Source organism: Pleuronectes platessa, chromosome 22 (assembly GCF_947347685.1).
Source record: "Pleuronectes platessa chromosome 22, fPlePla1.1, whole genome shotgun sequence".
In the NCBI taxonomy this organism is placed as follows: domain Eukaryota; kingdom Metazoa; phylum Chordata; class Actinopteri; order Pleuronectiformes; family Pleuronectidae; genus Pleuronectes; species Pleuronectes platessa.
Window position 1 is genome coordinate 672,705 of NC_070647.1, and position 16,665 is coordinate 689,369.

The 16,665-nt window shown below is 41.5% G+C and overlaps 1 protein-coding gene across 7 annotated transcripts in view; it reads right to left on the minus strand.

Moving 5' to 3' along the window:
• ipo8 (importin 8) overlaps positions 1 to 16,665 on the minus strand; it is an 88,252-nt gene that overhangs the window by 2,888 nt on the left and 68,699 nt on the right. The window lies entirely within an intron of this gene.

Consider the following 16,665-nt stretch of genomic DNA (forward strand, 5'->3'; position numbering starts at 1 on the left):
ACGAACAAAATGGGAACTAACATTGATGAATCCCAGATTTGTGCGGCAAACATTCGTACGCACGGTTTAAGCACAGATTTGTGCGTACGTACTGTTAGTGAATGAGGTCCATGGACCTTTTCTGACCTCAAGTATCCTCAGTTTCCATGGTAACTGCAGACTCATGAAACTCAACCTGTTTCATGAGACAAACTGCCACCTATATGAATAACAAATCAAAGAAATCTTAAAAGTGTTTGTGCATTTCTACTAAGTCCAATGATCACCAAGGTTTTTTGTATTTAATCTTTTGTGTAAACCTAAAAGAAAGTTGACGTGCTGCAGTGAGTTCTCACTTCCATTATCTGTGGTGTTTGTGTATTGACCATCTTACCCACTGAGGCTAGGTTTATATAGCAATATTTATACCGTTACTTGTAATAAATGTAGTTTACTTGCCGGGATGGAAGTGAGGATTCGTCAAATGATATAGCTGTAGTAATGACATACGACTCTATCAGTCAGAGGTCACAAAAGTGATGACATATACAGCCACAAGTCATCCTTTCACCGCTGGCTGTAGAGGTGGTGTCAAGAAAACAATGTGGGCTACCTGGTCCCCACCCATACTATTACTCATATTCACCGAAGCACAGGGTAAGATAGATTTATCTATCAACCATCAACCTAAAGGTAGTTAAGCTAATTTCAAAGACCTATCCTTTGCCACCAAAATACAAGCTTGAAATCACAAAAACTAGTGGATCTAGTTATTACATATAGTCCACCTGCCACTTACTCAGAATTTTTTGCTAAATTAGACATTTTACCTGAAGTAGCTCTCAGCACAGATAAAATAATGATGGTAGGTGATTTCAACATTCATGTTGTTGTTGCTAATGAGATCCTTGGTTCTGCATTTTATTCACTAATAGGCTCAATTGTTTTTTATTCAACATGTTAATAAAACCATTCACTGTTTCACCCTTATTCTATATGGCATTGCACTTGAACATTTTATGTTTCTCCAAAACCTCCTTCTGTCTGACCATTTTTTATTAATTTATAATAATTAACTCCACCCATTTTAGACAAATTCTATTTTAGCCAGTGTTTAAAATATAATACTGCAAACATATTTAGGGAAAGTATTCCTCTGATATTTACAGGTAGGTGTTATTAAAATACAGAAAAGTATTCAAAACTTCACCCCGATAGTTGATGACTTTCTTCATAGTCCAACTGCCTCATTGCAAACAACCCTAGACAAAGAAGGTAGTAAATCAGAGTAGGGCTGCCACTAACGACTATTTTTCAATCGATTAATCTGTCGACTATTTTACCGATTAGTTTAAATTAGCCCTCCGAAATGCCAAAATCTCCTATTATTCAATATGGATAGAAGTAAATATGAACAATCCCAGGTTCCTCCTCAGCACTGCAGCAAGGCGGACAGGGAGTCAAAGCTCTATGTGGGTCCTTACATTTCTGGCAACCAAAGGACCTGAGGCTGCTCTTTAATTGGTTGTTGCATATTTTCCACGGGATGAAGCCCTAGACACTAGGTATTGAGGTGAGTTTTTTTTATCTAATGTGATTGGTCGACCTTCGCCGCCTTCACTGACTTACTTCCGCTGCGAGCTGACCAGCAACCATATAATCATGTCAAGGGGAACTTCAGCAAATCCGGTTATTTCTTTACAAAAACACCCCAACAAGATAAAATGATTGACCCAATTAACAGATTCAGTAGCTGACAAGTGAGCTTGCACCCTTGGCTTCTCCCGCTCTTGTTATGAGAAACAGTGGTGGCTAACTGGATGTGGTGTAAGATATGCCTTCTATTGCTTCCCCTGTTTGCTGTCGGAGGTACTGACACTTTACACACACTTATGAATGTACTGTTCTTTGTCTGGAACATATCGTCTGTAAAGGTGGCCCTTATAGGCTGCATCCTAAATCTGTTGGAGAGGAAATAGTATCATGTATGGTTAGGGTGTTGTGTCAGTCAGCTGAGTTCTTGGAACAAAGGAAAAACACAGTTAAAACAGAGTAGAGCAAAAGGTCAATATAGAATTCAGGTGATTTCGGGATCAACTTCTGCAAAAGACATGAATAGACAATTGGCTCACATGCTAGACAGTGGGTGCACCATACAGTTTATGTTGAGCTGTACCCTAGATGGAAAGGTCTGCTGTAAGATTAAACTAAGAATTTATTAAGTAAATTTCCATTACACTTGCAACCTAACATGGACTTACACACCAATGACTTGAGACTTCACTCGGACCTGACCTCATTTACTGGTTAAGACTTGACATATTTCACAAAATATAAATTGCATTATCTTCTCAAAATGTGTGCGCAACTAATTCCTATATTCTCGAGTCATTCATTAAGCGACGTGGTGGCTGCCTATGTTAAAAGGTGGGTGTGGCCACAGCAACATTGTCAGTTGTGGAAAAGTAGTGACCATTAGCTGGGACTTACTTGTGAAATCATTTGTGCCCCATATAAATACTTGAACCTTTGATCTACTGCGTGTTTGTTGACCAAATTAAAAGGATACCATTCTGTTCCCAGCAGAGGGGCATTTAATCGATCTTTTCAGATTCATTCTGTTGATTCAATATGTTTTTCAGATCTGTCAATTCTAGATAACTAAGAAAAGGACCCCATATTCTTTCAAAAGATTATTGTTTCCCCTTGATAGAAGAGGGGGTTTATTTCTAATGGTATACATGCAGAAAGTCTTTCTACCATTTAGTAATACTGAAAAGCTTAAATTTAAAGCATAAATCTGGAATATTGCTATTAAATTTATTTAGTTTTTCTGCCAATTATATATTAAAATCCTAAGATGTGTGTTTTCGATTTGAGTTTAAGCTGCTTTGCAAGCATTTTCCCAATCGCCAAATGAAACAATGTCCAGTAAGTCCTCTCTCCAAGCTCTGAGTTTAGCATCAGAAGATTTGGGGGACCCAGATATGAGTGAACCATAAAATCTGGATTTATGTTTTTCACGGTACTGTCTTTCAAAATGGTTTTCGCTAATGGTGAAAAGGGAGGAACAGCTAGTGATTGTTTTTGGATCGCTTCAATTAAACTTCGGACTTGCAAAAAACTTTGAAAAAGTTTGTCCTTGGAATGTTGTATGTATTTACAACTCTTCAAATGAGTTTAACATTATTTAAATTCTGCATTTTCTGCAGCCCCTTATCCAACCATGTCCTAAATCCACTATTGGCTGTACCGGGTATGACATTTTTTATGTACCCAAAGTGGGCTACAATGTGAAAGAGAAAGTACCTCGTTCAAATATTTCCTTACCGCATGCCAAACATTAATCATTTTCCTGGTTATGGGGTTACTGGTTTTACTTATGAGTTTCTTTAGACTGGTTGAGTACATATATTCAGGAAAGGATAGTTCTAGGTATTGAGATTCCCTATCTCTCCAGACAGAAGAATTAAAGAAGTAAAACATAATAGTTCTTAGTTGAGCTGCCCAATAGTACAGTACCGGATTAGGACATTGGAATCCCCCTCTATCATATGGTAAGTACAGAAGAGACAGCTTTAGTCCGAGTCGTTTGTTATTCCACAGACAATTTATGAAAAACTTTTTTCACTTAAAGAATAGATCTGAGGGAGGGAGCAATGGGATGTCCGGGAACAAATAGAGTAATTTGCGAAGTCTTTTCATTTTCAAGATATCTATCTTTCCAATTAAAGACGTTGGCATGGATGTGCATCTATTAATCAAACTAGTAATTGATTCCATGGTCAAATCATAATTAGACTTGATCACATTGTCTATATTTGGTACAATGAAGACACCCAAGTACACTCCTGATCAAAATCTTAAGACCAGTTAAAAAATTGCATGAATTTGTATTTTGCACTGTTGGATCTTAGGAAGGTTCTAAGTAGAGCTTCAAAATACAAAAAGAAGAAATGGGAACAAGAGACCAAAAGTTGTGAGCAGGCAATTTATTGAAAACAACAATTTAACTCAAATAGGCTGTTCATCAGCTGATCAAAAGTTTAAGACCACAGCCTTTAAAAGCCAAAATCTGTGCAAAAATGTCCATGTCATTTCCTGTCAAGTATTCACACTGTGAAGATCTCTTGATGGCAAAGGCAAAAAAGCTCACCATCTTTGAACGTGGTAGGATTGTTGAACTGCATAAACAAGGCCTCTCACAACGTGCCATCGCTGCTGAGGTTGGACGCAGTAAGACAGTCATTTTGCATTTCTTAAAAGATCCTCAGGGTTATGGAATAAAAAAATCAAGTGGTAGACCCAAAAAAATCTCACCGGCGCTGAGCCGGAGGATCCGAATGGCTGTCCGTCAAGACACGGGACAATCCTCGTCCCAAATTAAGGCCATTACTGGTGCTGACTTCAGCCCAATAACCATCAGACGGCATCTGCGAAGGAAGGGCTTCAAAAACAAGAAACGTCTTCAAAGGCCACGTCTCCTTCAACGCCACAAAATTGCCCGTTTAGACTTTGCAAGGGAGCACCAAACATGGGACATTCAAAGGTGGAAGAAAGTTTTATTCTCTGACGAGAAAAAATTTAACCTTGATGGTCCTGATGGCTTCCAACGTTAGTGGCATGACAAGGAGATGCCACCTGAGATGTTTTCTATTCAGTGGAGGGGGTGACATCATGATCTGGGGTGCTTTTTCCTTCAATGGAACAATGGAGCTCCAGGTTGTGCAGGGGCGTCAAACAGCAGCTGGCTATGTGGAGATGTTGCAGCGGGCATCCCTCATGACTGAGGGCCCTTGTCTGTTTGGTAACGACTGGGTTTTTCAGCAGGACAACGCTCCAATTCACAATGCCGGTCTGACCAAGACTTTTTTCCAGGAGAATAACATCACTCTTTTGGACCATCCTGCGTGTTCCCCTGATCTTAATCCAATTGAGAACATTTGGGGATGGATGGCAAGGGAAGTTTACAAAAATGGACTTCAGTTCCAGACAGTGGATGCCCTTCGTCAAGCCATCTTCACCACTTGGCGCAACATTCGCACTAGCCTTTTGGAAACACTTGCATCAAGCATGCCAAAACGAATTTTTGAAGTGATCAACAATAATGGTGGAGCTACTCATTACTGAGTCAGTTTTTGACACTTTAATTTCTGTTTTAGGAGTTTTTTTTTTTTTTTTAGCTGTGGTCTTAAACTTTTGATCAGCTGATGAACAGCCTACTTCAGTTAAATTGTTGTTTTCAATAAATTGCCAGCTCACAACTTTTGGTCTCTTGTTCCCATTTTTTCTTTTTGCATTTTGAAACTCTACTTAGAACCTTCCTAAGATTCAACAGTGCAAAATGCAAATTCATGCAATTTTTTAACTGGTCTTAAGATTTTGATCAGGAGTGTATGTAACTTGATTACCAACATTAAAATGAGAAACTTCTGCGGATGGATTACCTTTATCTTTGGAGTTTAGGAGCATTATAGAGGTTTTGGAGTAATTTACTTTGTAGCCTGAAAAATCACAAACATTTTTAAATACTCTTAACACAGCTGGTATGGATTTCTCCAGGTTAATGATAATGATCAGTTTGACCTATATTGTTACACCAGCCATCTCTATATGAGATCGTACGGCTATGGCAACAGGCTCAATGGCCATTATAAACAGCGGTGGCAATAAACGGCATCCTTGACGGCTTCCTCTATGGATCTTAATTGGTTTTGATATTGTATTATTCGTGATTACTTCAGCACAGGGTTCCTTAAATAACAGTTTAATCCACTTACAAAAGTATTCCCCACATCTAAAGCATTTAAGAACGTCAAAAAGATAGGGCCATTTGACCATATCAAAGGCTTTCTCAGCATCTAACTATAAGATAATCTTGTCTGGTACGTCCTTCTGGATGTGTAAATGTTCAGCGCCCTCCTGACATTGTGAAACCCTTGTCGACCTCCTATAAACTCGTTTGGATTCTTTTCAATTATTCTTGGGAGTGAGCCTTCCAACCTCTTCGCCAGAACTTTACATAGCAGCTTCACATCCGAATTTAGAAAACTAATTGGTCTTAAGGTTTCACACTTATTGCAGGGTTTCCCTAGTTTTGGGATCAGTCAAATTAATAATAATAATAATCCACCATCCTTGAGGGAAGCCTTGATAACAGCCTTCCCTCAAGGATACTGGATTATTATTGGTTATTCTAATAACATATGCCATAAAGGGTCTGTAATTTGGTTTTAAACTTTCTGTAAATATCTATAGGTAGGCCATCAGGACCCGCCGCCTTACCAGATTTCATACTATCAGTTGCATCAGATATCTCTTTTAATGATAACTCAGCTTCGGGGCTGGATTCGAGTTCCTCTGGGATAATGGGTATATCAAGATTATCTAAAATTATGTTACATGTCAGAAGTACAGAAGTAGACAAAATTGTTGGTACCCTTCCGTTAAAGAAAGAAAAAACCACAATGGTCACTGAAATAACATGTAACTGACAAAAGTAATAATAAATACAAATTAACTTAAAATTTACTTATGAAAATTAGACATTGCTCATGAATTGTGGTTCAACATAATCATTTAAAAAAAAAAACGATCTAATGAAAATGGCCTGGACAAAAATAATGTTACCCCTAGAAAAGATTGAAAATAATTTGACCACAGGGACATGTTAAACTAAGATGTATCCTCTAATTAGCATTGCAGGTGTCTTCAAACTTGTTATCAGTCTGTGTGCCTATTTAAAGGGTGAAAAGTAGTCTCTGTGCTGTTTGGTATCATGGTGTGTACCTCACTGAACATGGACCACAGAAAGCTAAGGAGAGATTTGTCTCAGGAGATTAGAAAGAAAATTATAGACAAGCATGTTGAAGGTAAAGGCTATAAGACCATCTCCAAGCAGCTTAAACGTTCATGTGACTACAGTTGCACATATTATTCAGAAGTTTAAGGTCCAAGGGACTGTAGCCAACCTCCCTGGACGTGGCCGCATGAGGAAAATGTATGACAAAATGAAGAGACGGATAATAAGAATGGTAACCAAAGAGCCCAGAACAACTTCCAAAGAGATTAGAAGTGAACTCCAAGGTCAAGGTCCATCACTGTCAGATCGCACCATCTGTTCCTGTTTGAGCCAAAGTGGACTTCATGGAAGATGACCAAGGATGACACCACTGTCGAAAGCAAATAATAAAAAACGAGACTGGAATTTGCCAAAATGCATATTGACATGACACAAAGCTTCTTGGAGAATGTCCTTTGAACAGATGAGACAAAACTGGAGCTTTTTGTCAAGTCACATCAGCTTCATAGTTCACAGATGCAAAAATGAAGCATACAAAGAAAAGAACACTGTACCTACTGTGAAACATGGAGGCTCGGTTATGTTCTGGGGCTGCTTTTCTGCATCTGGTACACGGTGTCATGAATCTGTGCAGGGCACAATGACATCTCAAGACTATCGAGGCATTATGGAGCTAAATGTGCTGCGAAGTGTCAGAAAGCCTGTTCTCAGTCGCAGGTCATGGGTCTTCCAACAGGATAATGACCCAAAACACACAGCTTAAAACAACCAAGAATAACTAAGAGCAAAACATTGGACTATTCTGAAGTGGCCTTCTATGAGCCCTGATCTAAATCCTTTTGAACATCTGTGGAAGGAGATGACACATGCAGTCTGAAGAAGACATCCTTCAAACCTGAGACATTATTGGTATTGACCTATGAATTAGAATCACCCTGACATGTGTTGAAAAAGATGCTGAAAACACCCATCCCCTCCATCTCCTCTGTAGTTTAATATCATCCCTTGCCAAAAAGTGTTTCTTGAAGAAATATAAGTTTTGATAACAAACTTTTAAGTCTGTTTATTACCAGATTTTTTAAAGCAATTCCAGAATGTACATTTAACCCCCACACCCCGCGACATGACATTTGACACTGATTATGTTAGACAAATAGATGAAAACGACAACAAAAAAAGGTAAAGGATAAAAACGAAGGGTAAAACGGGAAACTTGATTACATTTGAGAAACAAATATTCTTAACACTGATGTTCCAACAAACATCAAACATTGAGAACCCCTAACAATCCCCTGACCCGCTTGATTCCAACCCGAAGGCTAGCTCCCCCCAAATGTTGAGACATTCCCCCACAGCTAATGACCACTCCACCCACAACAGCGCAGGTCTTCCAAATCTAGTTGTTTTAGTGCTCTCCGCCATTCAACAACAACATGGCCCACTGGTTAGACCAACATACCGGAAATGTTTGTAGTGTTGAACAAAGTCTTATAAATTAAATAAAACATATAGTGAGTGAGACCTCTTCATTCAAAATTAAGATGGCATGAACTCCGGTGAACTGCAGACACACAGTACAAAAGAATGAGAGCATATCTCCGTCGCGAAGTACGAAACAGGAGCTCACTTTTAAAGAATTGTTTGCTGACTTCCGGTTGGTGAGTGGAATGGAGTAGTCGTGTTTCTTCGGGCTCCTGCCACACAGTCTCCTTTTTGACCATAAGTCAATTTAAATGATCCCAACTTAGTTGCAACTTAACACTTAACGGCACCCGAACGAGCTTTTCGCCCAACAACATGTCGTCCAGACCAAGCAAGCCGTCGAAAAAATCAGAACAAGCTGCCCCACCGGACACTGCTATCGACAATGCTACGTTAGCCAACATGCTGGCGGAGCTGAGAGCGGACCTGCTGACCAGACCGGACTCACTCTCTGTACGATTTGAGAACAAGCTGGCGGGCATCGACGCAAAGTTAGATGGGATACAATCCACGGTAACGGACCATGAACAGCGAATCTCTGATTTGGAATCTGGGCTGAACCAGCTGCAGTTCCTGGAGGAAAAGGTAACCTCCATGAGTGAAAATAATGCAAAGCTGAGAGCCAAGCTAACCGACCTGGAGGGGAGGAGCAGACGGTGCAACGTGCGTCTCATAGGTGTGCCTGAAGCAGTCGAGGGTTCATGGCCGACCGCGTTTTTCTCTGGCTTTCTGGTGGACGTGCTGGGGAAAGATGTGCTGTCTTCCTCACCAGAGCTCGACAGAGCTCATCGCGCTCTCAGACCCAAACCAGCGGCGGGGGAGAAACCGAGAGCCGTGATCGTCTGTTTTCACAACTTCCAGACCAAAGACTCTGTTATTCGCGCTGCCCGTAAAAAAAGAGGCGAACTTAAATATGACGGCAAACCGGTCTACATCTATGAGGATTACTGCCCCGAGGTCCTGGACCAGCGGTCGGAGTATAAAGAGGTGATGCGACAGCTCTACGCTCTCAATCTCAAGCCTTCACTGTTGTACCCAGCGCGGCTGTTCATCAGGGCTGAGGACGGGAGCAGACGGCGTCTCGCGTCAGTGAAGGAGGCGCAGCAACTTTTGGCCGCACACCAGAAGCACTAAAAGACTGATGCAAGTTAAAATCGGTTGAACTATCAATAGCCTATCCTAATCACATGTCATTGGATGGAACAGGTATGTGATTGCGTTTTGTTTAGCAGAACAAATATGGCGGTTTGTGTGCTGGTTTTGGATGATGACAAAGTTATTTGTAGTTGCAATAAGTTGGGCTCACTGTTTTTATTTCAGCACTTCTGAGTGGAACTGTTCCATTACACTGTTTTATCCTATGTTGTTGTCACTCATGTCGAGCCTTTTGAGTGCCGGTTACAATTTTGTCGAGACAGTCACACTGTGCCTTTTTACAAATTGACTTAAATTTTCTACCATTCAGACTACTGTGTGGCAGGGTGGGAGATTGGAGGAGAGGAACCCCGGGAGAATTTTGCTAAGGGAACATGGCACTTTTGTGCAAGGGTTGTGGGTGGGTGCGGGGTGGGGAACTGGGGGGCACTGTTTATGTGTTTATGGGCTGGGGAGGGGCTTGGGGTCTCACACTGTCTCTTATGTATTTTTCTTTTTTCTTTTTTTTTTTCTTTATTCTCTTTTTTTTCTCTTCTTTTATTTTTTTCTCTCTTTCTCCTTTTCTTCTCTCCTTTTTCCTTCGTCTCAGATATAATCAGATATTTCACTATGCTATACAAGATAATCCATCACTCAGGCCTACATGGAAAGTAAAAAACTATGAATAACATTCGTTTTATATCGTGGAACGTCAAGGGGGCAAACCAGGCCACCAAAATAAATAAGATCATGTCTCATCTTCAGGATTTGAGAGGTGATGTGGTTTTCTTGCAGGAGACACACTTACGCAATAACGAGGTCCTGCGCATTAAAAGGGGTAGGTTTAGCCATTTATATCATTCAAAGTTTAATGCGAGGGCCAGGGGCGCTGCCATTTTGATTCGAAGCAGCATTCCATTTGAACCAGAGAGAGTTGTAGCTGATCCGGCTGGTAGATTTGTTGTTGTGACGGGAAAACTGTGCAGCTCTCAGGTTATCTTAGCTAGTGTCTATGCACCAAACTGGGATGATAAACAATTCATATCCAAGTTTTTCAACTCCATTCCCAACATTGAAACGTACCACATCATTGTTGGGGGGGATTTTAATTTTGTACAAGATGCTGTTTTAGACAGATCCTCCTCTAGACCATACTCTATTAATAATTCTGCCAAACTACTGGCCTCCACTGCAAGTGAGTTGGGCTTTTCAGACCCATGGAGATCTAAGTTCCCAAATAAAAAATCCTTCTCTTTTTTTTCGCATGTCCACCATTCTTATTCTCGAATAGACTTTTTTCTCTTAGACAACAGACTTATTTCTAATGTACACTCATGCGAGTACCACAGCATTTTAATCTCAGACCATGCTCCCACATCGCTAGACATACAATTTCCCAACTACAGCCGCATCTTAAGACCATGGCGATTTAATTCACATCTATTATCCGATAACCCCTTTGTAGACTTCCTAAGATCTAATATACAACTATTTTTTGAAATTAATGATACACCGGACGTATCAAAAGGAACCTTGTGGGAAGCTTTTAAGGCGTACTTGAGAGGACACATAATCTCCTACACAGCGCATCTCAGAAAAAAGGCTAAGTCCAGACAAGAGGAACTGTCACAGAACCTCTTGGAGATTGATGATAGCTACTCTAATAACCCAGACCCGCTACTTTATAAAAAGCGTTTACAACTCCAAACTGAGTTTAACCTTTTATCTACAAATGAAGCAGAATTGCAACTGCTTAAATCTAGACAGCGATTTTTTGAATCAGGGGACAAGGCTGGAAAACTCCTTGCCCAGCAAGCCAGAGCCGCATCCGCCTCCAGGCTTATTCACAGTATTAGGTCCACAACAGGCGTTATTCTCACTGACCCAAAATCCATAAATGAAACATTTACCAAATTTTATTCTGATTTATATGCCTCTGACCATCCCCAGACCAGTACAGCCAGTGCTCTAAACACCATTGAGTTTCCCAGAGTGGACGGAGAGCTGGTGCGGGGTCTGGCTGGCCCAGTTTCAGCGGCTGAGATCATTAATGCTATTGGTACTTTACAGAGTGGCAAGTCGCCGGGTCCGGATGGATTTACTGTAGAGTTTTATAAGAGATTCGCCCCACTTGTCTCCACAGTCTTGTGCGATGTATATAACGAGGCCTTGTCTCTCGGCCATCTTCCTCCAACCCTGAATAATGCCACAATTACTCTTCTCTTAAAAAAAGATAAAGATCCTTTACTGTGCAGTAGTTTTAGACCTATATCTCTGTTAAATGTGGATTATAAAATCCTCGCTAAGATTTTAGCCCTGCGTCTTCAGGGGGTTCTCCCACAAGTCATCTCACCAGACCAGACTGGCTTCATGCTGGGGAGGCACTCATTCCACAACACCAGAAGACTGTTTAATATTTTGAACATGCCCAGCTCCAGCACCCCCGAGGTAGTGGTGTCGCTGGATGCTGAAAAGGCTTTTGATAGGGTGGAGTGGGACTTTCTATTTGAGGTGATGGAGAGGTTTGGTCTAGGTTCAGGCTTTATTTCATGGGTGAAACTGTTGTACTCCACACCAGTAGCCTCAGTGCAAACTAACAATATAGTATCAAGCCCCTTCCAGCTCCACCGCGGCACAAGGCAGGGGTGTCCACTATCCCCTTTATTATTTGCCATAGCTATTGAGCCCCTGGCCATCTGGCTGAGATCCGAGAATAGATTTGAGGGCGTCTCCCGCCAAGGTTCAGTGCACAAACTGTCACTGTATGCAGATGATTTGCTGCTTTATGTATCAAATCCATCCACATCTCTCCCGATAGTTCTCGACATCCTAAAGCAATTTGGCCAGCTCTCTGGCTACAAACTCAATTTTGGAAAAAGTGAGTTATTTGCGATCAATAACTTAGTTGGCGTTTTGCCAGACAGCACAGCTCCCTTTAAAAGGGTGAATAACTGTTTTAAATATTTAGGTGTACTTATAGCAAGGTCTCTATCAGACACTTTCCAAAAAAATTTTGTCCCACTGCTTGGCAGAGTTGAGGAGGACTTTCATAGATGGTCTACCTTGCATTTATCGTTGGCCGGTAGGGTGAACCTTATCAAGATGACAGTTCTGCCAAAATTCCTTTACCTTTTCCAGCATATCCCTGTTCTTATCTCAAAAAAGTTTTTTGCTAAACTGGATAAGGCAATATCTATATTTCTCTGGGCAGATAGACCTGTGCGTATGCAGAAAAGGTTATTGCAACTTCCTAAGAGCACAGGGGGCCTTGCTCTTCCCAATTTCTTATATTACTACTGGGCAGCCAATATTCACAAGCTCTTGTACTGGATTGATAAACCTAACACCGACCAGCCTGCCTGGGTCCACATTGAAAAGTTGTCATCTCGGGTCTCGCTGCGGTCGTGGCTGTGTTCCCCACTTCCTGTGTCGGCCACTGAAGCCAACGATAATCCAGTAGTCAAGCAGTCATTTAAGATATGGTTACAATTTAGGAAACATTTTGGCCTGCAGGGTCCCTCTATTCATGCCCCAGTATCCCATAATCACAGTTTTAAACCATCCATTATGGACTCTACATTTCATTTGTGGTCGGAGAGAGGCGTGGCATCTATCAATGACCTCTACGATAGTGGTATTTTCATGTCCTTCGGTGACCTATCGTCTAAATTCGATCTCCCCTCATCTCACCTTTTCCGTTTTTTTCAAATTAGACATTTTGTCCAAAAAAACTACCCTGAGTTCCCAAACACTCCCCCTAAGACTCTGTTGGATACCCTTCTCATGCTTAACCCCAATCAGAAAGGGAATATTTCCCGTATTTTTAACGCGATGGACGCCATTACTTCAGTCTTCCCACAACAAACAAAACATCTGTGGGAGCAGGATCTGGGGCTCCATTTTGAAGAAGATCAGTGGGACAATATCCTTAGGTTGTTCCACAGCTCTTCTATCTGTGCCCGACACGGGCTGATTCAATGTAAATTAATACACAGGACTTACTACACCAATCATAGACTGTCTAAATTCTACCCCAATGTAGCTGACACTTGTAATAGATGCAACCAGTCCCCTGCCAATCTCATACACATGTTCTGGTCATGTCCAAAGCTTAAAGACCTCTGGTCCAAAATATTCGACACCCTTCAAATTGCTTACCATTTTGTGGCCGACCCCCATCCCCTCCCTGCCCTCTTTGGTATCCCGCACAACAGCATTTTAACCGCTGAGGCTCGACATTCTATGGCCTTTTGCACTCTGATCGCTAGGCGCTTAATTTTGTTGAACTGGAAGCACAGCTTCCCCCCATCCTACACTCGATGGGTTAAGGAAATTCTACACAACTTAAAACTGGAGAAGTTAAGATTCTCCCTCAAGGGCTCTCTGGGGAAATTTGGCCAAATTTGGAACCCCTTGCTGTCCATTATAGACTCATTAGATATTACACCTGAGGAGTCGGATATCTGAGTTCTGCTGACGTACCACTAAACTTTACATTCCCAGAATGTTAGCTTTTCTTTAATTTACTCTCTTTGTTTTTTGTTTTGTCCCTAATCTTTATTTTTGTTTCTTTTTCTCTTTTCTCTTTTTTCTTTTCTTTTCCCTTTACCTAGAGGCAGATAGGGGTGGGACCTCCTACAGGAAAAGGAGGTGTGGGTGGATATGCGGGAGGAGGGCCAACGTAAAATGTAAAAAATTTGAAAAATGTGAGCATTGTAAAATATCTATTTCATGTTCTTACTTTGTATCTCTGTTGCTCAATAAAGAAATTTAAAAAAAAAAAAAAAAAAGAATTGTTTGCTTGCAGCCCATTATAGTGAATACAATTCGTTGCATTTATTAAAAGACTGCATTTAACCCTCTTTAGTGTTGGTGTGCTACCCAAGAGTTGCAGTACCTACTACTAATATAACTAATACAACTGTGACAACCCTGGAGTTGTCCTGCTGTGGGGTTTTGCTTGTGTTTTTGTTTCAGGCTCCTGTAGGTGGAAATAGACCCTAGTGATCAGCAGGGATGTGGCACACCTGGGCTAACCAACATTTAAGAGGCCTGCAGACTGGGCTCTGGATCTCTCTCGCTCTTTCAACAGGTCTACCTCCATATGAACATCCCAGCTTAGCATTTGCGTGACTCTTACTTCTATACACCCACCCAGTGAACGGGTTACCACGTTTAGCTTCAAGTCTAGTCTTTTTGTAGAATAAATACTATAACTGCGGAACTGTGTGGCCTTCCTTGTTTCTTGTTGCACAACATGAGCCAATGTGTAACACAACTGTTAAACGAAAGAGAGAAGAAAGAAAAATAAAATAAATAAGTATGTCTTCAAGTTACCAGTTATTTAGTCTTTGTCTTCCCCTTTTTCTTTTGCAATCTGTTCTCAAATTTGTGTCTTTATAAGTCACCAAGAGACGTGCCGGTAACAGCATGCCACCCCGGATTCCCATGTTCCATAGTTTCTTCCGGACTGCATCATCATCTTCTGTCGTTTGTGCACCCCCATGGCGGTGGGCTCCCTCTATTCTGTGAGCTCTCTCCAGTATAAGTTTAAGACTTAGCAGTGCTAAATCCAGCACTTCAGGGAGCCAGTTCTCCAGAAGTGTAAAAGCATCTCCTGCTTCAGTGTCTTCGGTCAGGTTCACCAGTCTTAGATTGTTTAGTCTGGACCTGGCCTCCAAGTCCCAAACTTTATCTTCCAGACTCTTGTTTCTAGCTTCAAGAGTTCTGCATCAAGCTGATGTTGTCTTCGGTGGTCGAAATTCTTATTTCAGCTTGTGCCGCACGTTCGAAACATTCAACAGAACTTTTTCCAATCTAGCTCCCTCCAGCTTTCATCAGTCGGCATTGCTTGAGCTAAGCTAGTGTTAGCATCATCCTCCCTAGCTTCAGAGTTCAGCTTGGATGATCCGAAGTTCGGTAGTTTTGATTGCAGCATTTTTGTATGGCTTTTAGCAGATTTTCAGGCTGCGGTAAACCTCCATCTAAATGCTGTGAGGAAACTGGATTGTCATGGCCTAAAGCTCTCCCACTGGTTATCATGCAAATGAGAACAAGAGTCAGACCAAAAAATGGATTGAGCCCATTTGAGATTCTGTTCGGACGCCCAGCGAACACGGGCATTGAACCTGTTAATAGACAATTGCCCTCAACAACTCTCTGTGAAGATGAAATGCTTTGTTATTGTACAAATCACTCTTCTGCTTTATCTGCCATCCTCAAACAGGTTAAAGACGCACCCCCTAACCCGTCAACTGGACCACTTCATGACCTGAAGCCCGGCGACTGGGTGGTAGTGAAAGACCTAAGGCGGAAAAGTTGGCGACACAGACGCTGGACAGGACCGTACCAGATCCTGTTAACAACCCATATGGCAGTGAAGGTCGCTGAAAGGACAACGTGGATTCATGCCAGTCACTGCAAGAGAGTCCCAGAACCAGAACATCCACCTGCTGCACCCACACTGAATAATTAAAACAAAGGAAGGGTGAAGAGAGGGCAGTGCTGACCAGCACAGCTTTTGGTAAAAGTTGCTTCAGGGAATCACATAATACACACACCGCAGAGAAGACGACGATGAAACGCCGACCTCCCTGGCATCCCTTCAGTCAGTTGGGCCTGAGTGGCAGTAGAGGAACTGTTCTCTTAATAATGATAACAGCGATCTCCTGCTGACTGATAACTCTTGATACGGATTTATTTTTTGGACCATTCAAACCAATCTCCCAGGCCAGTCTGTTTGATGGGTTTCAAACATCCTGTGCGATATGATTAGTTTTCCTTTGAAGCTACAGAGTGTTTGCTCGTATGAACATGTCACACTTCTATTTGCACGTATGTCTCCCCCACACTGCACCTTTATACGCACAGTTTGGTTGACTACTGTAGCCTTCATGGGCTTTATGGGGAATGCCAGCTGTGTCCCTCTGGTTTGTTCCGCCAGATCCACCTTCTCTAATGCTAAGCCATTAAATGTATCTGCATACCCGATGACACACCAATTAGATCTACGACAATATAAGATGCGTTTCCCCTCCCTGACTGGTTTCTTTCTCAGAACCCTATTGATAGTGATGAAGAATGCGATGTTGTGTGTTGTCTGTTTAGTCTGCTCTTATCAGTCCTTCCTCCCATTTAAAGATGCATACCGTCCACGACAAAGGCAGTTTGCTTTACACTACAGTGATGGTGTTGATGCATTTTGAATATATGTGACTGGATGTATTTGATGTTTTACTGTAGGTGCGCATTCTCTTATGTTGTCATAA